The sequence below is a fragment of the Empidonax traillii genome, unplaced genomic scaffold (genome assembly GCF_003031625.1).
Source record: "Empidonax traillii isolate 1590-97213 ecotype Southwest subspecies unplaced genomic scaffold, ASM303162v1 scaffold330:size615109, whole genome shotgun sequence".
Lineage (NCBI taxonomy): Eukaryota > Metazoa > Chordata > Aves > Passeriformes > Tyrannidae > Empidonax > Empidonax traillii.
In genome coordinates this window covers 384,769-410,018 of record NW_020955523.1, presented here as the reverse complement: position 1 = coordinate 410,018, position 25,250 = coordinate 384,769, and the positions used below count along the sequence as shown (strand labels likewise).

General features: G+C 41.7%; 1 protein-coding gene across 3 annotated transcripts in view; it reads right to left on the bottom strand.

Annotated features, from left to right (window-relative positions):
* The window catches only part of PKIB (cAMP-dependent protein kinase inhibitor beta), a 56,319-nt gene extending 40,346 nt beyond the window's left edge, over positions 1 to 15,973 (bottom strand). Inside the window, exon 1 of one of the 3 annotated variants that reach the window (XM_027891782.1) lies at positions 15,952 to 15,973. The gene's annotated coding sequence lies outside the window, so the exon portion shown is untranslated. Of the gene's footprint in view, positions 1 to 15,018; positions 15,125 to 15,421; positions 15,513 to 15,951 lie in introns of those variants that run through there. The other 2 variants (XM_027891780.1, XM_027891781.1) reach the window with 2 other exon arrangements.
* Positions 15,974 to 25,250: the final 9,277 nt, after the last annotated feature.

The following is a 25,250-nucleotide window of genomic DNA, read 5'->3' as shown; positions in this document are numbered from 1 at the left end:
GGCTGCCAGCTTTTCCAGGAGTATACTGTGGGAGATGGTGTCAAAGGCTTTGCTGAAGTCCAGATAGACACATCCACAGCCTTCCCCGCATCCACCAGGTGGGTCACCTGATCATAAAAGGAGATCAGGTTGGTCAGACAGGACCTGTCCTCCTAAATCCATGCCCCCTGGCTCTGATCCCTTGCCCATCTTGTAGGTACTGTGTGATTGTACTCAGGATGATCTGCTCCATAACTCTGCCAGGCACTGAGGTCAGGCTGACAGGCCTGTAGTTTCCCGGGTCCTCCTTGCAGCCCTTTTTGTGGATCGGCGTGACATTCTCCAACTACCAATAGTCTGGAACCTCCCCAGTGAGCCAGGACTGGGGGCAAATGATGGAGAGTGGCTTGGAGAGCTCCTCTGCCAGCTCCCTCATGACCCTAGGATGGATCCCACCTGGTCCCATAGACCTGTGAGGATCCAGGTGGCTCTGCCAGTTGCTAACTGTTTCCTGGAACACAGGGGGACTATTTGGCCTTCTGTCTCTGTACCAGTTTCAGAAGCTGGTTGTCCTGAGGACAACCTGCCTTACTGTTGAAAACTGAGGCAAAGAAGGTGTTAAGTACCTCAACCTTTTCCTCATCTTTGGTGGCTGTGTTCCTCTCCACATCTGACAAAGAATGGAAGTTTTCCTTGCCCCTCCTTTTGCTACTGATGTGTTTGTAGAAGCACTTCTTGTTATCCCTAACAAAAGTGACTCAACTGAGTTCAAAGTGTGCCTTTGTCTCTCTAATTTTCTTTCTCCATGACCTAACTATATTCCTAAACTCTTCATAAGCACCCACATCTGTTAGCACAAGGTTATCCATCATGCAGGCTCTATAACTGCATTTCCTAACATTTCTTTTGACCTAACAGGCTGTGACTGACCACGTGTTATTCCATGTCTGGTATCACTGAGATCAAACCTGAAATAAAACAACAGAAGGAAGCCTTGGTACACTGGGTATCACATGGCTGAGAACTGAAGGTCACCTCTGGACTCAGTGTGCTGTGACACCAGACCTCAGGCAATCTGGTGGTGTTCTTGCTCTTCTCTCTGCTATGTATACATCTGAAACTGTGAGACACTACTTGTGCAGCTTTAAGCAACCTGCAAGTGAACATAATTCTGATGTTAATTCACCAGGTATTATTCCTGGTGCATCGCTCTCTCAGGTATGCACAGGAACAGTATTCTCCATGTTCATTCCAGGAATGACAGCTTCACCTTACTCTATATACTGTGAGGAAAAGAACGAATGCACTTAAGCTTATTCTGAACACAGTTCACATGTCAGTGCTCTGCACAAGGATATGGTCAGGCCATACATCGATCAACCATGCAGCTTTACAGTGACAAGCGGGCAGATGTATAGATTTTTTAATTGCCTTTGGTATGGATGACATCCCCCCAAAAAAGCAGGGCCAGTGTACCACTGTGCTGCAGAGATGCATTTGTGAGGCTAATGTAGCAAGGCACGATTTGTAACAGATATTCTGATATATACCAGAAGCCAAATTCACTCTCATTTACCCTCAACCTCCACAAAGCAGAGAGGCACCAGCACCAGACTCTACCCTTCAAGTCCTGGGTGGTCCATTCCTCAAGTCTTGATGAGTTATGGGTCTAAGCTCCCCCTGAGGGAGGAAACTGTTCTTGAAAGAGCTGCTAAAAAGATCTCCTAAGGATGCACTGCTTCTAAACAAATCCATAAAACTCCAACTGAAATAGAAATAGGGTGGATACATCTCACAGAAATGAAGCGAAACATGGCATAGGGCTCAATATTCCCTGTATTCAGCCAAGTTCCTTTCAGAGTTTTATTCAACATCATAAAAATATTCATGCACAGCAATCCAAGCATACCCATTCCCACTGTAGGATGTTCAACCTCCACAGCCAACTTCTCATACAATGCTCTGAGTTTTTTCTATTTGTCCTTTGTAATTTTTTGATTCACCAAAGAATCCACAGGGCAGCATGAAGGAGAGGAGACAGCAGTTATTTAGCAGAACTATCATGTCTGTTAAAAGTACAAAAGCTACCCTGCCCCAAATACCATCAGTTAGAGGTTTGTGCCTAATGCCCTTCCTACCACATGTCCTAAGGATGCATCAGTCAGCCGGTCCTACTCAGTCTTCTCAGTTTCTATGGTCACTGAGTTTCATGAGCTAATTCTTGATTTCTCAGAGAAGTGTGTTTTGAACATATCTGGAGGTGACTGACAAAATACTCAAGATATATATATGAAAATTTTACGTATATGAAGAAAAAAGGAGCCACATTAACAAATAAATTACTGCCCTGGAATTCTGGTCTTTCAGCTACAGAAAAAGGGATACCAGATATCAAAACCTGATGCAGACAAAATAACCTAGTCAAAGGAGAATGAGTTGCAAGCTGACACTAAGTCCTTTACCAGTGCAAGTGTTAATTTAATCTGGAACTGTGAACAACTATAAAAAGAAAAATCAAAGTCAGGATATACCAATAGCCTTTCTGAGCCTTCATGCAGCAAGAAAATATGCTGAACCTACATATCCAGGAAAGCTGTATTTAGTAAAGTGAGGTTTCAAACTGCTTACAAAGTGAGCTGAAATAGTTGAATGGACCAGGAGTAGTTCAGTGGCTGTAGAGAAAAACAAACTGCATGTAAAAACAGTGCCCAGTCTGTGTGATGGCAGAACCATGTTTTACATACAGGTCTGTAAACGTTTCTGGGATCATAAAGGTTTCACAAACAATGAATTTCTATTATCCCTCACTAAGCACAACTGAATCCAGGACATGTCACTCGTTTGCCTCACTAGAGGACATGAGCTCCTCACTCTTTCAAGAAGCTTCCATGGTGATGCAGTTATCTATTCCGTGCTTTGAGGACTTCATCTCACAACTCAGAAGGTAATGTTTTCCCATTTTAGCAGAGACAGGAAAACCCACCCTTACCTCACAGATCCCCATCTGAAGGGTGGCCTCCAGCCACAGAAGAACACTTGCGATGCAGGATGCCTCATAACCCTTCATATCACCAAATCAGAATGCGGAGGGATCTTTCAGATGCCACAACCCAGGCCCTAGCATGAGTCATGTCTGACAGCCTCATGGGGCTCATCATCAGGATGGGGAAAAAGCTGAAAACTTGTGCAGCAATTGGGGCCACAAATGGCCATGAAACTACCAAGCCAATGGTGTGAATGGTCAATAGACGCAATACAACAAGCAGCAGAAAAACAGCTGCAGATCTTACTCTCCTTCCCCACATCCCACACTACTGGATATGGTACTTGTTGTTGCTGGGAGGTACTGCGATGCTGCACATCAGCATGTTTGTTGAAGCTCATTCTGGATTAATTGGATAGCTGCCCTCACTACTCAATCCCAGAGAAAAAAAACCCACAGACAAAAAATCAGAGTTGCATGGTAAAAATGCTTTTTCAAAATCAAGTTGTGAAAGGTAAGAATGGTTTAAATGAATTTCTGAATTAGCAGTAATCAGTTTGGTGGTGCAATAGAAAAGCTGTTTTGATGTGTTTGGTTTTTTTGCTTCTTGATTGTTTTTTTTTAATCTGAACCATCCATCACTCTAAAGCTCTGCACAATTCCTGCATTATCTCAGTATGCACTGCTGATTCAAAGCAAGGATTAGTAACAAATCTGTGCCACCCCAGAGCTATTAAAACAGCAAGTTAGTGGATGGAAAAAAGACATATGCACATGTGATATCTAAGAGGACCTTTCCTACAGATATTTATGTTTGATTACCAGTATCTTTTCTCATTATACAGATCCACTAGTCCGCCATAACATCACAGCTCTTACTGAATTGTGGAGACAAAAATAAGATAGTCTTTACAACAAAATGGTGCTGTGTACGCAGTGCAAAATAGTACAAAACCACCAGAACAATTCTGTTCTTCTGAATAGTGAAGATACTTTAATAAACCCTATTAAACCCAAGCATCAGTACCAGCCCCAGCATTAAATTGTTGAAAAGCAATGTTTTGCTGGGAAATTTAAGACCAAAGAAAATTTTCTAGCCTTGGTATTTTTGCAGCATCCATTCATTTGTTAACGGAGGAGGGGGCTATCCAAGATTTTAAATGGTATTCAAAGTGTCCTCTACCTTGAAGAAGAAAAATAACCTACATCCAAACACCCTGCCACAGCTCCCGAAACATGAGATGACACCTGGGTACAACTACTGTTGACAAAGCACAGTCATTTAGCCATCCACTGTTCTCCTCAGCAGACATCCTGCACATTTTGGTTATAAAACCATCCTGACCTTTTTTCTCACGGCCCAGTATCACTGGTGCCCATTGTCAAATCCCTGGTGGACAGCCCCAAGGCCAAACAGTGAGGGTCTTCAAGCCCTTTCCAGGTGCCACAGACCTTGTTCCCCAAGCTGCCTGCTGCTCTGTCGCCTCAGCTCTGCCCCCTCCCACTGGCGGCGTTCAGGTGAACATCCCGCAAACTCAGCACCCCAAACAAGAAGTACACACAAGTCATGAGCTATTTTCCAGTGATTTATTACCAAATGCAGCATGACCTGAGAAAAAAAAAAAATAAAATTAACTGTTATTTGTGTTCCTCTAATTTAGAAAATGAGGGCACAAATTCCTCCAGAAAGCAGATGCCACAGAATTAGTGGTGAGGTTTTCTTGGTATTTTGTTCACAGTTTAAACATTCAAATTGGAGTTGCAATATGTGTTTCTTAAATGTTTTGCATAGCTAAACTCTATTTTTAATTAGATAAGTATAATTTCAGATGTCACCTTTCACCAACAAATGCTGAGCACCACCTTTGTACAGAGTGGCATTTCCCACAGGATTAAAACTCCAGAGCTGTTAGTGGAAATGCCTTTTTCTCTTGAGTGGCAGCTTTTCCAGTGAAACATAATTAACAAGATACAACATCACTGCAGCTCCTCTGCATCTTCCATTTGCAAACAAACTGGTGCTAAGCCCTATCATGTTCCAGCTCTTTTCTCAGCTTGCCTTCCCCCTCACCCTCCCTTCCTAAATTCAGGGACACAAATCTACAAAAAAACGTGCTAAGATACTTTCTGAAGAGATGTAAGGAGAACAGTGTCTGCTATGTTCCTCACCTAAAATAAGCTTATGTGCCTTTTATACAGTCCATATGCTTATTTTCTTAAAAATTTTGAAACTTTCTTACTGATACCAGACATGAACATGACATAATATTCCTTCCTTAGTTTCAGGGCTTTTTCTCCCCTGAGGATTCAGTCCTCTGAAAACTCACAGAACATCTCCAGCCTTTCCCAAGCTCAGTACTGGCTGTGCTGGCACTGTGCAAACACAGCTCGCAACACCATGGAGCTGTTTTTAGCTCCCATGCTGCCTAAGGCTGAGATCTTCCCCCTCATCACATCCCATTTCATGATGAGCCATCTATCCTCATGCTTTTGAACGCTATACTCTCTCTCAGGAAATCAAGCTTTAAAAAGCCATGCTCTTCATCAAAAGAGCGTGTCTGCATGTATTTTGCTGTCAAGGCCTTTGCCCCAAAACATATGAAAAGTCAACACAGACACTAGAAAATCAGATCTACGTCTCACCCACACCTATTTTGTTAGGCTGTATATACAGACTGGTCTCCTGTCTTGCTGGAGCAGTTCAGACCGACACAGGAGGAGTGGAGCCAGATCTCTCTGCCAGCTCCTGCTAAGACATCTGAACAAATATTCCCATCTTGTGAAAAGCTTAATTTCAAATGGTAATTACATCTCACCTTTGATGGGCCTCTGCTTTTCTAAGCCTGAACACTGGACCACCTCGCTTGTCACAGACACAACCAGTGGATCCGCTGCCATCTACACATCAAATTGGACTCCCGTCAGACAGCAGCTCGAGCTGTCAGCCTTGTTTCTCTTCCTATAAGAAATACTGACGTTGGAAATTCTCAACAAGGAAACTGGGATTACAGGAGACATCCTTTGCTCCAGAGACAGCACTGACGGCTCTTATCTCTGTTCTCCAGTTCTCTATCAGGAATAGAGCAGTAACAAATACATTCAATTCTACCCTGAAAGGCAGCCATACGGAAAGGTCTGGGTTGGAAATCCCAGCTTTTTGGTGGCTATAATCAAATGGAACAGCTTTGGGAGGAGAGGGGAGTGTGGTGGTCAGAAAGTGTCGAGCCATTCAAATTTAAACTGACCTTTTTTAAATTTGCTTTTATTCACCTCTTACACACTTTTTCCTAAATTTTGAAAAGGTACAGAAATGAGGCCAAGATACAGATTAAAAAAAAAAATTACCTTTTATTTCAAATTTCCTTTCAAAATGCATGACTAGAAAAGTTACATAATTAAAATATTTATAGTAAGGGCTAATCAAGCCATTAAGTATAACTTAAAAGTTTCCTTGCTTAAAAAGGTGCATCTCTGAATCTCATCTTTCAGTTCTTCCAAAGTATAAATCTTTATTTAATTTTAAGCAATAGAACTTCAGGTTCTAGGTTTTACAAAAATCTAAAAAACCAGCAAGTTTTAAGATCATTAAGGTGTGAAATTTTAATTGATTTTTTTTTTGGTTGTCAGAATCATGAGGCAAATACTGCGCCATGTGGATGTGCAAAACAGATCAGCTGGATAAATTTGTTCAGCTTTGTCCTATGCTCCGCAGACTGCCAATTGCTATTTCTTTCTAAAGAGGCCTCCAATTTTCTTTGTTCTCCCTTTATGTGAATTAAATTCTCTACAAAGGTTGGATTGTTAACCAGTTAATTAACACAGTGAATATGGAGTCAAACATCTTATTACATCCCTTTAAAATAGCTAAGTTTCTGTAACAACATTCAATTTCCATGCTAAGATGCATGAATGATTACAGTTCACGCTAAACAAGAAACAGTCTCTCCTTAAATGTGATTACAGCAATAGGCTTCAATTTGGAATTATTTCAATATTCATTAAAGGTAAATGAATTAGTGTCATGACTTATTATTTATTTATTTTATTTCTTTTTCAAAACTTGCTAGAACAAAGCAATACATTGAGTCTCTTGGGAAATCTGTTTGAGAAACAAGCCATCCCATTTATTCTGTTTTACTTTGAAGCAGTACTTCCAGCTACCTGTAAGTAATGAGAATCTGGAAGGAGAGAAGGCACATAAAAGTGAGTTACTCATTAATAAAAGGAACTGCGTGGACAGCATGTACGCTCTCTTCAAACTGCAAGTAATAAAGCTACCAATTCAGAACAGAAAAAGGTAGCACTACCTTTTCAGTGAGCTTTTTTCCTAAAGGCAACATGCTGTATACCTTCCACGTTCAAGTGGAAAGCTTCCAACCACATCAATAATAGCTTGTTTCCATTAGGAATTGGCTGAGATTTATTTTTATTCGATTCAATTCAATTCCTTCCACGACTCTAGCTTTTCCAGGAAACAAATGCCAGTTTAAGGGGAAAGAAAACAAATATTCCTCCAACCCTCCCACACTCATCTTTTTAAGCTCTCTGAGGTAAACAGCAAGCACTTTTAGTGACAGTTTCTGAATAATGATGGGGAAGAGCGAGGAAGTGGTTGAAAGCACCACTGGCTTCTTAATGCAAACTCTTTTATGTTACTCAGAGAACACATGTTCAATCACTGCTTATGAAACAGCTTTGACAACATGGAGAGGAGCTTTTTGCTTGCTGTTTGTTTAAATGAGACTCTATCTATTGTAGATGAAATTGCTTTTAATTTTTTTCCCTTTTTTTTATTTTTTTTTTTATTAAACAGAAGGAACTCACAGTCTTAATAACATTAGTGAGTGGCTGTCCTCTCCGGAGACTTTGTTATCAAGAGGTTTCACTGCACTCCAGCTCTTCTGAGAGAACATTTAGAGAAAATATCAGAAGAGTAGCACTGAATTTCTAATATCTGACCTTTCTGCCAAGAAAACCAAGCAAGATACATTAGAAGAACCCCCATGCCCACTTAGGGACCTTTCATTTAAAGATCAAAATCACACCATTGCACATGTGCCTACTTCCAAGAAAGCAGGAGGTTCACTGTTTCATTTCTGAACACAGAACATAACTATCACATTAAGGCTTTAGCAAAACATGTTTACAGAAATCCCTACATTTTTACTGTGCTGTATTGTGCCTTGGAGAAAGCTTTTCTTAAGTGAACAAAAGCAGCAGCAGCAGACTGAATTAGACTTGAAGCCTGAAACAGATTACATGCAGTACAGTTAGAAATTGTTTTACAACATTGAATTTAATCATATCTAAGGCAGACTATATTAGCAAGATATCTAAAGGCAGGGACTGCAAACCACTATGCTGTTGTTTGCATTTATTTGTTATTTCTTATTAAATATACTATCACTGGCCTTCTTTCAGTCTGGTAAATAATATTGCTCTTCCCTGTTACTTTTTTCATGCATAGATGGTTAACAAGGACTTCACTGTAACTTTACAGAGTCTTAGCTTTGAACTTTGAATGATAGAGTCCTAGGACAGCTCAGGCTGGATGGAAGCTCAGGATGTCCCTGGACCAGCTCAGCATCGAGGTCAGATGGGGCTGATCAGGGTTGTCCCCCTTTGGGACTGGAATGCACCCAGAATGGAACTGGCACAGCCACCATGGGCAGCCCCCACCTCTGCCTCCCTGGCCCCTTTTCCTTGTGCACCGTCTGAACATCTCTGATTAGTTCCAGCTGATGCCCCTTGTGTCTCTTCTTGACCACCTCCCTGCGGTACCAGGGGCTGCTGTCAGTGCCCCCAGAACCATGCCCCCTCAGGCAGCCCATCCCTCAGTTTCTCCTCACAGGGCAACTGCTCCAGCCCTGATCATCATGCTTTTGATGCTCTAGAAAATGGCTCCTTCCCCAGAAGAAAGAGCATCCCATTTTACAAGGAAACAAACAGGTAAGGTGAACTGCACTGACAGCCCTGCCCAACTCCACAGCATCATCTGACTCCCTGTGTCAGGATCGGAAGTGTGTGCTTGTGTCCAGGCCCAGCTCTGCTATAGGCAGGGTTACAGCTAAATCAGTGTCTCATCTCCCCATTACAAGTTGTTTCTGAAAGAACATCCCATCCATGTTCTGGAAGAAGTGGCAACAGAATTGCAGAGCTCTGCCCTGCTTCTCCATTCCAAGGTGGCTTTTATTTTCAGAGCAGTCTATAAAGCCAATCCTCAAAATTTTTATTCATACAAAGAGCAGAAAGACTCCAGCACTCCCACTGCATCATAGATTTAAGTTAAGATGAAATGCCACATGATTGCTTAACACCTTGTTGTGTCATCTGCCAAAGCCAATGCTATTCACAACTGGCTAAGCCCTGAGAAACGTGTATACTTCAGGTATTAGGCAAACCATATCTTTCTACTTGGTACCACAGGGGAAATTCTGGTTAACATTTCACATTCTACTTTCAGAACTGCTTGTCCAGTCAGAGACAGAATTTCCAGATGTCATTTTCCTGTCTTCTGCTTCCTTTTGTTTTCTTATCCAACCACACCTTGTCCACAGCAGACGGAAGAGACATACAAAGGTCTCCGCGTAAATATTCACAGGACAAATCTTATCAATTCTATTTAATGGAAACTACCTTAATTAAGGACTATAAAATCCACCTTTGTGGATACCAATTGTTTATGAACAAAGCATATCACGTATTGCCCAGGAATTAAAGCTATTTTTGATGAGGCAGAGGGAGGGTGTACACTCATCTCAATGACAATCTTTGGCATCAGTCAGTGATACCACCGAGCATTTTCATTAGTTAGTAAGAAATATTTAAGAAGCTGCCAGTGCTTCTGCATCTGTCTGAGCATGTGTTGCTTCCTTTTCTTTTAAGGCCTATCACACAGGTACTGCTAACTGTTTTGAATTCACAACTAATTCAAAATACTATGAAGAATATCCTAGTGACACCATCCTTCAACAATTCAGCCTGCTCTATCAGGAAGAAAGACCAAACGCAGAGATCTGAAGGCATCTGTGTTTGTCTTAATACAGCGTGTGTACTCCAGTGAGGATCACTGTAATACTTGTTTTTATGGATGTGCTAGCTTCTCTTTATGCAAAATGAGTTGCAGGATGTTGATTCAATCCAGTGCTGACTCTGAGGGACGGGTTTTCATTGCAGAGGAGGAAGCTGTACCTACTGCCCAAGAAGTGTTGAATGCTGCACATCTTCCAAGGTCATTCCAGCAACTGTGAAGCTGCATTACTAATCACAGTTCCAGGTTACTCATGAGCCTATGGGCAAACTTTCGGGTTTCCCAGAGAATTCTGTCTACTGGTTGAAGAGGTAATTGAAAAAGGCCAAAATAAAAGGCTGCCCATTTGCCCATGAGGGTTAGAAAGTAGTACAAATTATTCCCTCTGTTCTGCATCAGCAGATGTTCAGATCTGCAGGCATGAATAGTACTGTGTACTACAAACCCTCTTCACTTTCCTCTGTTGGATGGAATATGTGGACAGGATGGGGAAAACCTACAGAGATATCTTTGCTATCATTATGTATGCAGCAAATACTGCTTAATCTGTAGATTAAAAGAAGAAGTTAGAAGAAAAAAGCAAGAGGTGCTCCCTGATCCGCACTTTCTTCTCTGGGATTTTCCTAAGGACACAGAAAATGGAAGGTTTTTAATTAAGAGCTGTGTCCTTGAAGCACAACCTAGCACAGACCTGCTCCCACTCCGGGGTCAGCACGGAAAGATGTGTGCCACATACAAAAGCAAGCACATGCAGAAAGCTTCTGCTGCATCTATTCAGCCCATACTGCGCTCTGGGAAGCAAACTGAACACCTCCTGTCCAAGTGCCTCAGCCTGTGTGCACCTGGCAGAGATCCACACTCAAAGGCTGCTCAAGGTACACGTCTTCACATGTGCTCTGCAAACCTGATCCAGCTGGTAAAATCATCACCTCCCTTCGCTGACAGTGTTTTTTTTAGGCAATAGATTCGCTGCCTCAGCCACAGGTGAACCATGTGAAGGGTTCCTGCTCTCAGCCCTGCTGACGTCTTGCCCAGCCCACACCCCTGTTCTCTGGGCAGAGCCACACTCCCTTCTCTGCAGGTTGTCACTGCCCTTCTCCAACCTGCCAAGGTAATGGCACAGGTTTGCACACCCCTCCCAATCTTTCACCACAATACAAATTAAACAGTTCCACTGGCGTGGTTTTGAGATCCATCCCTTGGATGCATTTGAACCGAAACAGACTGGGTATCACCTATGTATGCTGCTACATCCCACATTTCTGGGAGCGACACAACTGCTGGTGAAGGGTAGGGGGTGAGAAACCTCTGTGGGAGTTGTCTCTTACACCAGCTGGGAGGCACCCAGCCCAGGGTGCAGAGTGGCAGCTTCACAGAATACAGAGAGAACCACGTGGGGCTGCCAGGAGGCCACATCCTTGCGGCAGGGAAGGATGTTTGGCTCCATCAAAGTGTAGGAAGATGAGGCAGGGCACGATGCTACATGAGCATGTGTGCTTGTTCCCAGGAAAAAAGGATATCATTGTGCACCTTATCCTTCCTCTTGCTTAGATAAAACAAGAGAATAAAGTCAAAATGTAATTGCTATACAAGCATAGTGCTCTGTCCTTAGTGGGGAATGAAGGCTTTAATAACATAGAAATGATTATAAAAAACGTAGAGGATAGCTTAGTGCAACTTGAATGCAGACAAGTATTTTAAAAGAAATGAACATTATCCACTGAGCACTTTAATAAATTGGTTTAATTTATATATATATATATATATTCATGAATATATATATGTATATTCATGAATATATATATATATTCATTCCCAGAGAGCAAGGCCAGTTGATATGATTTCTACAATAGGGAAAAAAATAGCAAATCAACTTAATATATTATTAAAGCTCCCTAAAAAGCAAAATTTAAAAAAAAACCCAAACAACCAAACTCACCTCCCCTGAAATAACCTAATCACAGCAACTTTATAAGGAGATAATGAAAGATAAAAGACAGATGAGTATTGTGATGATATTAAAGTTGTCAAGACAAGGAAGGAAAAAATGGGCAATTATCCATAAAAATATCTCTTAACTTTAGCCATACAGCAGAACAAATAATCAGAACAATAACCACCACTTGAAAGCCAATAAAAGCAACATGTATTTATAAAGGTCTTGCTAGATAAACTCACAATACCTTTTCATATTTCTCCTCCATTATCCTTCTCCTGTCATGACAGGGGGAGAGTGTTACAGCATCCTGCTGTGCAGGGAAAGCAGAAGAGGATGTTCGGAAGCAACCATGACCAGAGGAAACAGCAGTGGCAGTAGGAAGCAAATTAAAGTCTAATCAAAAACTTGTAAGCGATTCAGAGAAACTGATTGTGGAAGAAACTGGATTTTATTGTGACCACATTAATCGAGTGTTTGCACTGAGTCAGGAAAACAAAAGAAAATTACTGCACCACTGGCTATCAACCCTGTATCAAGAAGTATTAAATGATGGGCCAGGAATTCAACACATCAGCTTATAAAGTTAAAAAACCCCAGCATTTGTATATATAACTAATTACCAGATATATCTCAGAAAGATAAAGCTTATTTTGAGGGGACTATGGAGAAGAAAAGGCATGATCAAAACTGCCAAGACTGTGCGCTCCCAAGGAGCAAAGAAATTGAAAAATATAATCACCAAGTCTTGAGCAGCAGAAGCTGTAACACTCAGCATCCTATGGAGCACCCACACAACACCAGAAGTCTTGAGATTTGTAAGATTTCATCACTTTGAAATCTCTGCTCTTCTATTTATATTGGTTGAAATTAATCTCTAAGGGCAAAAACATTACTCTGAGGCAATGAGGGGAGCTATCAGTCAGACAGCATTATTATTATTATTTTAGCATCATATCCTTAGGAAACCAGGGTGAAATGAATAAAGACAGAGCAGAAGGGAAGAAATAACAAACGTGAATCTAAAACAGGAAAAACTTTTAAACTCAAAATTATTAAGTCAAGTATAGAAGACATTATTTCACGTGAGGAAAGCCAGATTTGGGAGCTTTTCACAATCAGATCACCATTCTGACTTTCTAGGATTTCTGCTAAGCCATACTCTGAGGCTGCAATGAAAATCTGGATGATCCCCTTGTAAAAACGCAAACACCAGAATCTTAATCCATTCTAACACAGATGTTTGACTGTCTAAATACTTCTACCAGACAAGATCACTTGGATTTACTTTTGTAATTCTCCCCTTTCAGTACTGGAGGTGATCCCACGTGTTTGAGTGGCCAGTCTGGATGCCACAGAGTGGAACAAATCAAGGCACCAACCCGAAATCCTGCACTGTTCCACTGCCCATGAAACTGTTCGAGAGAACAAGGACCACCCTAGGGAGACACAGTGAATGGAGGCTCTTTGGACATCAAGATATGGAGAGAGCACACCAATTTCCCTCCCCTTTGCCCCCAAAGCCAACCAAGAGGGAGCCATGCCCAAAGAACTGAGTGCAGTCCTGGGGCATCTTTGCCTGGAGAAGAAATCAATGAAGTCCAGCAAAAAGTCCAGAAGGAGTTCAGGGAACATATGATTTTGAGCTGAATGAGAAAACTACACAAATGATTCCTCACAGATTTTCCATCCCAGCTTTTGGAAACTGAAGAAAGCAGTTACATTCTGAAAAGCTCACTAAAAACACTCATCAGTATACTAACAGAAAATATTATTTGTACAGGATAATAAAAAAATGGACACAAGGGAACAGTTTTGCACTTCCAGACAGAGTAACAGCATGACCTGGATGAGTTTCTCTCTCTCTGCATTTCATCATTTGCATTAATATTTTTAAAATTTGTCATGATTCTGAAATTCATGTATATTTTTATAGCATACTGATGTACGTTATGCTCTTTTGTTTAAACTTGTCACTATCATGACATGATTAATAATAATAAAAAAAAATCAACCAACCAACACTGGTGTCCGTTCCAACAGGGTGTATTTCAAAATTAATTTACAGAACTAAACCTTCCCTCCAACAGTACGGGTAAAGTGGTTGCTTTTAGGAGTTATTTGAGTATTTCTAGTTAAGTTTCAAATTATTTTTCTTGTGTATAAGTAATTTTTATCAATCACAGTGTCATATTTCAAAACATTGTAGCACAAACACTGAAGTTCAACATTTCAAAGAGAATATTAACAATTGAAGCAAAAAACCCCAACAATCATTCTCATCCCCATGACTCCTTCAGTGAGAAAAGGTAAACAGAGTGTCATGGTCTTTCCTTCAGCTGTTTTCAAGGTCTCTATTCTGAACAAATATTTCATTTAAACCTGTTTTTTTCTAGCTTCAAAAGGTGATGAAGTTATGGTGGGTAACTCAATATGCCTTAAATATTTCCATGTTCTCCACTCTTAACCACAATGACCCAAAAGGTGGCCAGGATTTTCTTGGAATGACCAAAGTCTCATTACTTTTCAAAATGCAAAACCAAGAATTAAACGTATCTGTACCAACCAGACAAATAGCCTGGTGCAGATCATTTTATCTATTATCTTGCTTCAGGAATATTTTATCTATTGCTTCAGGAATTCTGAATACTCTTTTACTTCTCCCTTTGTTAAGAGCACTTGCCTGCTCTTCGGAGTCCATAAATTATTAAATGCTGAGAAGCACCATTTATAACTGGATTAAGACACAATTTTGTTACTGCCAACATTTTGTGGCAAGCAGAAAGAAAATTTTTCTGCCTTTTGCATAATCTATGTACAAGGACACTCCTTACAATCACAGAAAGCTGAAAGTTAATGAGGTATTTTAAGCGATTTTCTAGGAACACCTTTTGCATCCACAAACTGCATGTTAGTTGTTCATTATCCTGTCCGTATAACTTAAATTGTGCACTTCATGCACAACGGTTATGCAGTGCCACTGTGTAAATAAAAACTGTATTTTTACTCTCTAGTCTTCATGATGTCGCTACTGATTAATTTGACCATACAAACATAATTTCACAAAGGAGATGCAGTTAAAGGTCGCACCTGGCGCACTTGTGATTGCTTTTCTGCCGGAGAAAAACTCATTTCAGTTTCCTTCCCGACGAGGGGCAGCCTACGTATGACACCGATTAGCGGTTTCCCTAAAGGTTTAATACCTGGCGTTAATAAACATTAAACCTGGTCGGTCCGGAAACGTCCAGGGCAGGGAGGCACAGACAGATTATCCGTGGTCTATCCGCAGAACGCCTGGGACACGGTGGGACACGGTGGGACACGGTGGGACACGGGACATCACGCCCCCAGAAGCGCCCTGAGGAGCAGCTTCACCACTCGCCCGGAGTTGCCCGCCCTCCGCTCCAAACTTCTTCCCCTTCCCTTCGATGCCCACAGGGGTGCCCGGGGCCGGGGTCGCGGCGCGGGGGGGCGGGAGGGACTCACACGGTACCTGGAAGCTCCGCGCCGCCGGGAACGCTCCTGTTCGCGGGCGCAGGGTGCGCGGCCCCTCCCACGCCCCCTCCGCCGCTCCCGAGGGGTGTCCCCGCCGGCACCCGCACCGGGCGGCGGATCCACCTTCCGCAGCCACATCCCGGACGGAGCGGGAGCCGCCCCGCACCGCTCGCCCCCCACCCGGCCCGGCCAGACCCCGCTGCCCGCACCGCCCGCACTCACCCGTTACCGCACTGCCCCGCTCTGTGCCCTCAGCCCGCGCCGCTGCCCGCCGGGAGCGCGGCCGTGCCGGGAGGCGGTGGGATGCTGTGCCCGCCCCCGCGGCGCGCCCGTCCCGGCGGGAGCGGCGCTTGGCGGGGGGGCCGAGCCCGAGGGGCTGCCAGGCCTGGAGGGGGCGGGCGTGGGGCACTGTAGCCTAAAATAGCGAGCGTGGGGTGGCTCAGCTTTCCTTTGCCGACACGGCTGGGACCACCACCCCCCCACCCCATGCCCCCCGCTACTTCAGCAAGCGCGGAGGGACGCACCCACCGAGGGTCCCTGTCCCCCGTAGTCCTTACAGGGGCACAAAGCTGTCCCACTGCAAACTGACGTCGTGGAGAAGAGCAGCTCACCGTGCCCGGTCACCCTAAAACAGCGGGGGAAAACACAGCTCTTACCCAGAGCCTTGCTCACTTTAGTCCCGGTTCTTCCTGTTAACGTTTTTATTTTTTTTTTTTTTTTTTTTTTTTTGGCTGCAGTCCCTCAAACTGCACCAGCAAAATGACACAGGACATCCTCCTGCTCCTGTCCGACGCAAACAGCTCGCGTCTGACAAAAAGTTGGCACCTGGACGTAGCCATATGTGACCCTTTTTGGCTACAAGCTTTGTTACACCGCCCAGGGAGAGGCCATGGTGCAGCTGCACTCGTCTGTCAGAAGGCTGCTGGACCTCTGGGATATGCCTTATGCAGGAGTTTGGAAAAATCCAACCTTGGCCTAAAATCAGCAGTCTTTGCCCTTTTCATCTTAAAATGGTACCCTGTGAAGAATACCGCAAGTTCTCTGTCTTAATTATTGCATTTCAGTGGAAACACAAAATTAACATCTGGCATCTGGCATATCAAGGCACTGGTACATTCCCTGAAGCTGGATGTGTAGGACCAAATTATACCAAACTGACTTTGAAAGCTTTTTAAAAGATCTAGATGGTTTAAGCATTGATTTTTAGCAGAGGGTGGTTTTTTTGTTTGTTTGTTTGTTGTTGTGTTTTTTTTTTTTTTAATTTACCCAAGGGACTCTAGGTTATCTATTTTAAAACCACTTAAAACTATTTTGAAAATCACACTACAGCCAATCCATACATATCTAAGCCTTTATCCAGCCATTTTCCTAGATCCAGTCAGAGCTGAATGACAAGGGAACCTACACAGAGGCTTCCCATTTATACTCTCAGATACTCTACATTTGTATTCTGAGAACTGGACAGATGCAGCTAAAGGTGGGTATCTTCCTGGGTTTTGCAGTGTTTACACTATTAATGATGTAGGATTTTTTTATTATATTTGTTTATAATAACAAATAAAGAGAGTCAGAGGATTAGAATTTTATTTCATTTTGAAAATGAAGTTGGCTTTCCTGAACCTAAAATCCCTTGGTTTTACTTCTTACAATTTTCTGGCATGACCTAGAATACTTAGGATCTATTTTTAACAGTATTTAAGCCATGTTGTTAACAGTAATCCAATTTACAACGGGAACTTTAAACACCAAGTAACTCAGGTGATGGCTTAGATTTGGTTGATTATCTCTCATTTTTATTAGATGTTCCCAAATGTCCTCTTAAAGAGCTGTAGTTTGGAGTTCTGCCAATACTCACTCTAAAATATTTTTCTTAGAATATAATATAGTGTACCTCCTTTAATAATTAGTCTTTTTGTAATTTATTTTATTATTTGGGCAGATGTTTTGATTTCTCAAAAAATCCCCCTTATGACTACTATTTTTGGCTTAATGAAAAAAAAAATTGGCGGGTGCCTTTCATATTGGGGGTTATAAAAAAGGTTTATTGGTAAGAATAAAGCTGCAGTTATTCTCCCATGAAGCCAGAATTTTCACTATAGATTTACATTCAGTGGCTCATTTTTCCAGCAGAAACAGAAATTTAGTGTGCTGATCACCTACAGTGCTTTGTTTGTGTGAGGACAAATGAGACAAGGAGAATGCACCCAACCACCATATTTATCACCATTATGGATAATAGTGCCAAGATACGGTCCCGGACTTAGCTTAGTGACATGTGAAGGCCTTGACATCTTTCTAGCCCATCTGTATGTCTTTAGAGGGAAAATTCAACCTGCATATTTCTTCAAGATGAGATAGGGGTAGGACTCCTGAGGCAGGAGGAGATGCTGGTCAGCTTTCCTGATGCAGCTGGCATCTGCCGTGTACAGGCGAGATTTCACGCATGGGGTTTGGAGGGGACCACTTCAGACACCTTCTCTGAATTGACCCAATACAAAAAAAATATAAAAATATAAACAAATGCTTGGAAGAACTCCCATGCCTATATGTGAGACAATTACTACATGGCAACAAGTTCTTCAGGGATGTGCATTCCCACTGTGGCACTGAGAGAAAAATCCTTCCTGCAGAGGAGTGAATCAGTTACCTTAGTGATGTTCAGTACTGGAAAGCTGTTTTGAAGCAGCTGGAATCAACTTATTTTCTGCTGTGGGCATGCCTTGACAGAAATCAAGGCTTCCCAGGAAGTGTGGAGCTTCCCACTTAGAGCTACAATGGTGTTTCTCTTCCCTTTCTTTCTCATAAATTGCTATTTCTTTATTTTAGTTTTTCCCTCCTTTTAGCAAAATCAATGTCACTTGAAAAAGAGATTTCATGTATTTGTAAGTTTCATTGAGAAACTTTTCAAGTTGTAGCTCTGTGAAGTTTCTATATTTTTGAATATCTGGAGTATTAGGAAACAATCCTAGTGTACTTTAATAATATTCCTGTTGAGCCTCTCTTTCTTTATATTCTTTATATTATATTGTACATGTTGAAAGTTTCCGATAGAAAATAATAAAAGATTAAATCCCAAAGAAGCCTCAGTGAGGGAAATACTGTAGATGAGTGGTTTTGAATTCCAGTTGAGAAATCTGTGAAAGAAGATTGTGTTTTACTGTAATGCCTAGCAGATATGGAATTAAGTCAGTGGCCCAGATCCTTGCTAGTCCTTTGACCATGTTCCATGTTCCACTTGGCACCTGAGATTTTAAAGATAAACAGGATATAACTAAGGTAAAAATAAACATAAACACAATGCAGACTTTTACAATTATTTTGTTTTCTGTGCAGTGCCCCCACTTGTGAGCATTGGCAATATAGCTAGGAGAGGAAGGGGGCTACACCTGGGGAGCTATGGGGAGCTGCAGGGAGCTGCAGGACCACCATTCTTCTCTGTTGGCCACCTCACTGGATGGGCCACATAGCAAACCTCCTGCCAATGGCTCTTCCTTGGGGACAGAGCTCTGCTGAGCTGCGTTTTCATAGGATCTGAGCAGCCGCAGTACTGGATGTGTCAGAGACTGAGACTACCTTTTAAGCTGGAGGCAGAGTCTGGCCCCAGTAAAGGCTTCTGAACTCTCTCCTTTCTACTAGAGAGCTGGCTCTAGAAAGCTGATATTTTACTATTTTACTCTCCTTAAAAGCATAATCTTGAGAGGTGCAGAATAAATGAATATTTCTTGTAAAAAAAAATAAAAAAATTCTTAGATAAATAAGACGACAGAGCTAAATTGAAGAGGTCTTATCTGAAGCTAAAAGGCATTTTTCAAGAAGTGGAAGTTATGTGAAAGCAAGGGAGCTTACTTGGATCATAAGCCCAAACAAATTAGGCTTAAAAATATAAACAAAGAATTTGAAGAACAACTTGCTAAAGGCAAGTATAAAAGTTACTCCTAAGACTTTAGACCACATGAAAAGGAAGATCTGTAGAGCTGAGGGTTGTTCAAGGAGTAGGAGGATCACAAAAAAGGACATATAAGAGGTGCAAATGCAACTCTTTGTTGAAATGTTCACTACTAAAGTGCTTGGAGACATTCATATCCATGTACTTACTTTACAAAAATCAGGTTTGCAGAGTTATCTCATATTGAAAGGTTGGAAGGAAAAAAAAAAAAACCTCAGATAAGGAAAATGAGTAATAAAATCAGCTTGCCTGAGTCCTATGCACCTGGAAGTTCCTCGAGAGGTCAGACTGAACAGCTGTTCCACTAACTGAAGTGCAAACTTACCATTGAAATAGTTTTTGAACTCAGCTGAATAGGAGGTACAAAATCTTGAAAAGGGCTATAAAGGGTATAGCCTTTTATATATAAAAGATAATCCTTTTAAAAATAACCCAAGAATACTGTCCGTTGGCACATGAATAACTCTGAAATAATAGCATCCTGGCCTATATCAGCAATAGTGTGGCCAGCAGGATTAGGGCAGCGACTGTCCTACTATACTCAACACTGGTGAGGCCACGCCTAGAATCCTGTTCGGTTCTGAGCCCCTCTACAAGAAAGACATTGAGGTGCTGGAGCATGTCCAGAGAAGGGCAACGGAGCTGGTGAAGAGTCTGGAGCACAAGTTTTGTAAGGAGCAGCTGAGGGGGCTAGGGTTGTTTACCCTGGAGAAAGGTCCCTCAGTGGGGAACCTTATCACTCTGTACAACTGCCTGAAAGGAGGTTGTAGTGAGGTGGGGGTCAGTCTCTTCTGCCAAGTAACAAGCGGTAGAATGAGAGGAAATGGATTAAAGTTGCACCAGGGAGGTTTAGATTGGATATTAGGAAAAATTTCTTCATTGAAAGGGTTGTCCAGCATTGGAACAGGCTGCCTACGGAAGTTGTTGAGTCCTCATCTTTGGAGGTATTTAAAAGAGGTATTGATATGGCACTTAGGGACATGGTTTAGAGATGGACTTGGGAGGGTTGGGTTGACAGCTAGACTCAAAGCTCCTAAGTGTCTTTTCCGACCTAAATGATTCTATGATCCTATTCTATGATTCTATTGTGCAATTCTATTGTATGATTCTAATGAAGAAGCATCAACATGCCTTTAGTGGAAGGACGTCATGCCTCCTTGCTATCTGCTGAATGCTTCATCAAGCTCCTTCCTATGTAAATGATCTGTTTTATCTAGACTTTTAAATTCCATTAATGCTTCTTTCAAAGTCTTTCAGGAAAGATCAGTGAAGATCTTTATAAAGAATCTCAACTAACTTGAGTTCAAAAGGATTAATAACTAACTACTTAAAAGCCCACCACGGAACATTAAAAAAACTGTTCCAGATTCAGCTTGTGTCTCACAAAACAAGAAAAGAGTCCCCGAATTAAATCCTCAAACAGTGTTTGAAACAAATAAAAAGAAGTAGTTGTTCCATGCCACGCATTATTGAATGACACTTTGCCCTCATGATCAGAGAATAATGTAGAAACAAAAATCATAAATGGGTAAAAAATGCAAATTATGGAAGAAATATCTATCAGGTGAAATTACACACAAAAACTGAGACTTCTAATAAATGACCCAAAGACACAAGGTTTATAAGAAGGTATCAAAACAGAAAAACAAGTGCATCATCTATGTATCAGTTTTTTGCAGCTTTAACGCCTATGGTCTTCTTCGGGGAAGGCTCAGACTCTGGAGACATTCAGAAATCTTCTTGGAGAGAATGTTAGTTGGAAAAGGTGTTCAACAGGAATATTAGGTTTTTTATTTACTTGCTTACCAGTATTTTCATTAAAATACTGGTAGTATGAGCAATGCATGGAGCCCTTCCTAGTTTGCACAGCACAATTACTCTAAGTGGCACTTACTACTTATTCTTATTACTATCACACTTTCATGTTGATCAAAAGCAGGACAGGACCTCCAATATATTAGCCTCTAGCAACTGATCTCTAAATTAGTACAAAGCAAGAGTAAACTCCACAAAGTTGAAAGCAACTGTGAAGCAAAAATCGAACTTCTGTTCATGAGATTGATTACAGGTATGCATCCAGATACATGCAAACATCCACATGCAGGCTTCCTGTCATCTGTGATATAGCATCAAGCATCACATCTTGCTGCAAGTTAGAACAGAACTGACAGCTATATATGTACTTTGAATTAAAGCACACTAAGGAGAAGGGAGGAGACTACATTGCCCAGATTCAGAAATGTCTACCCAGATGATCTGCATCTGAAATGTGTGTTTGTATCAGAATGACAAAGCCAGGGTTTGAAGAAAGATGCTGCTTTTTCAGCCCAGAGTTGGCCTTGACAGGTTGCATGTGATATGTGCCTTGCAGATATCCAGTTCTTGCCTCCTGCCCCTCCTCATGTCCAGACTTCCACACACAGTCATAAAAGGCTTAGAGGATTTAAATAGCCTGGTTACAAAATTGTATTGAAACATAGATACTGATGCAAATTGTACAGCCTGTTGGCACTGTATGAATCACGCTAGGCCTAGAATGAGTCTACATTAATTCCAAGTATGCTTATTTCCATTTCCAAACTAGTTCTCTTTTCATATTCATATTGTGAGTTGCCTTCATTTAGATGATTTCCTTCCTTTCTTTTTTTTTTTTTTAATTTTCTTTTGCATGTATTAATGCTTTTGCCAAGTCTCTGCATACATAGTTAATTTCCAAAGCTTCCCTCATCCTGTTCTGTGTTTGATCTCCAGTTCTTCCAAAGGAATAGATACAATGGCAATCAGAAATCAAGATAAAGAAAGAAGCATCTCTTAAACTAACTGTTGCAAACAATTAGACGCAGAACCAAAAGAATAAGAAAAGTGGTCTTTCCCACTGTAAAGTTGCTTTTTTGCATCCCAGAGATACACACAGTGGACTTGTGTCCTACCTCTTTGGTCATCCTCACTTCTTTCATATGAAAAGCATGTGCCACACTTTGAATCCTGTTTCTGCTTTCTAAGGGAAAGCAAGCTGTTCCCGTGTCACTGCCATGGGGAACACAGGCACACACACCGCCTCACCAACAGCACATACACCGTGCCATCAACAGCAGTCTTCTCTGCAAAGAACAGAGAAGCAGTCTTCTCTGCAAAGAACAGAGAAGCAGGAAGATGAGTCAGGCTGGTGATACTGCCACTGAGCAGGCTACTTACTCGCTGCAATGGCTGCTGTGATGCATGACCACATTCAGGTTATACATCTGAGAGTGGCTATAAAACACCTGTCATTAGGAATCTGCATTTATAAAGTCAGACATAACTTAGGTGAATCTGATACCTGAGGGGATTAATGGGCAAGACATATGCAACTCTGTGTGCTGCAGCAGCTACCATGAAGTCAGTACATTGCTACCAAAAATTACAAAACCGCTTTAAACAAATACAGTTGTTCGTAAATCCCAGGGATAGCCTGCTGGGTGAAAAGTTCATTAAAAGTCACATTCAATTAACAAATGACTGTTATGGCCAGACGTATATATCCTGAGGTGCAGTTTAATGTATGTCAGACACAGCCAAAATGACAGGCTAAATGATGATTAATGCTCAGCTGACAACTTCACAAAGCATCACACTAAGTAAAGGAATACCTGTGAAATAAATAGCCTAATCCGCATAACTTAAGCTAGTTAGGGTGAAAATATGAAATAAGTAAAAATAGATGATGCCCCAAAAATACACAAAATTGCAATGTGTCATTTCCCAGGCTATATTTCTATCTTTCTCCCAGCTGGGGAGGAAACATCTCCTTTTCAGGTCAATAAACAAACGTTTTGTTCAAAGTGATGAACCAAAGCAACAGAGCTGTAACTGCATTCCCAAGAAGACAACAAAGACAAGGTAGGGTCTTAAATGTGACTTACTGGGCTTCGGAAGAGAAGCAGCTTCTCGTACAGGCTCAGAAGACCCAATGCGGTGGCATTCATGAGCCTTTCCACAGCTTCCTGGAACATCCTACTGGCCTAACACCTACTAATGTTACAACAGAAATACTATGTTTTCATTGTATGAATGTCCTGGCAATAAGAGTTAAGGAGTTAAGGAGTTCTTCTGCCTACTTCAGAGATGGTCGATTTTAGCTCCATGAAATGGTGTTTTATCTCCTCAGGTGTCCTGTACAACTATCAGTGAGGTCATGCTCTATACTGCAGCAGCAAATGGAGCACAGGGCAGGCCACAAGCAGTAATGAATATTGCCAGAGGGGTATCATGAAAGCATGGTCTCCACTCAAGCTCTGCTATACTGCAACCATCGACATATCCATAATTGTGTGAGTCAAGAACTGGGCCAACTTTGCAGTGCTATGCAGCATCAGTTGGAGTGTTCAGACATTGCCTTTTGCTGGTGTGATGTCTAGTTTACGCATTAGCATTTAAAGAGAAGACACTGATTCCTTTTGTCACACAGCTTAAAGTTCCTAGTGAAACTGAAGCAGTGCAGAAAAGTTGCCAGGCCATTAACCTGTCTCCTAATAGTTGAGTTTTGCGGCACAAGGTGCAGGAAAGGTACAATGCAGGCACTGGAAAACTGCTGCTTGCTTGCTTTATAGCGTTGAGAAGAACAATGCAAATTGCTCTTGTTCTGTGAAATCATTTCTTAACTCTCTTCGGTGTCTGTGATTTCGTCTTGTCTACTCCATGACCCCTAAACCTCTGGTGATGGAAATTACCAGGCAAGTTAGCTCAGTTGGAATATTCACAGTTCCTGATCACTAGGATATCAGATTCTGAATTAAATATAGCTTCAATGCACCAGTTCCTTTTACATTTATCTTTTTATTATTTTTTCCTCATTCTATTGGAAAGGTACAAAAAATTTAGAAAACACTTGCTTGTATGGCTGTCTACAAGGTTTTCCTTGTGACTGAGATCAGTTTAACCTTGCAGAGCTTCTAACACTGGCTGCTGCAGTAAGGTCATACACTATATGAATTCCTGGGCTGAACATTTGCACTTTTTCTGCACACTGTAGCAGTTGGACAAAAGGATCATATGGGAAGAAGATACCAACCAGTCCCAGCTGAAAATATGGGAAATTGCCCTACCAGGAGCAATCTTGTCGGATGTACAGAATGAGCTGTAATTCCTGGGGGAGAGTGCTTAAAAGACAGTAATATGGGGGGGAGTGGGGGAGTGTGAGGGGGGGGGAAGAAAATAAAAGAAAATAGATGAATGTGTTTTCTCACTCTAAAGGGGACAGGTTCATAGCATTCCTCTTGTCCACTTCCATGTTTCCTTCTTCCAAGGCTGTTTGACCTGTCTTTCAAACCTGGACACATGTCAGTCACAAGCACACGTTGTTTAAACTGCAGAAAGGCAAGTAGCAGTGGTACATCCCTTCAGCCTGCACAGGAATCACAGATATGATACAGTACCAGATACAGCATATGCAGCCTAACAGCAACCCCAGTCAACCAGTGCTCTGGGCATCAGACTAACTTTGCCAGCAGTGAATTTGTGGATTTACCACCTGGCACCCCTTCCTGTCTAGAACTGTAAATCAGTCAAATACCTCAACTCTGTGTGTGCATCAGCTTCCTGCATGCTGGGTGAAAGAACCCATTTCAGGACACCAGTATGGACTGCTTGTATGGCATCATACGGTGAGACAGCTGTAAGAAATGAGGCCTGATTACCTCTGATAATTAAATAAAATAACACATTTGTTTATGTCCTCATCAAATAAGTGGACACAAGTGTGCTATCATTTGTCTATGTTATAGGTATACAGCCTACTGTATACCCACCTCAGTGACATCTCTGTGAGGTCTTCTCATACAATTTATAATATACTTGATGCATCTATAACTGTTTTACAACATTATTACCTGCATTTTTTTTT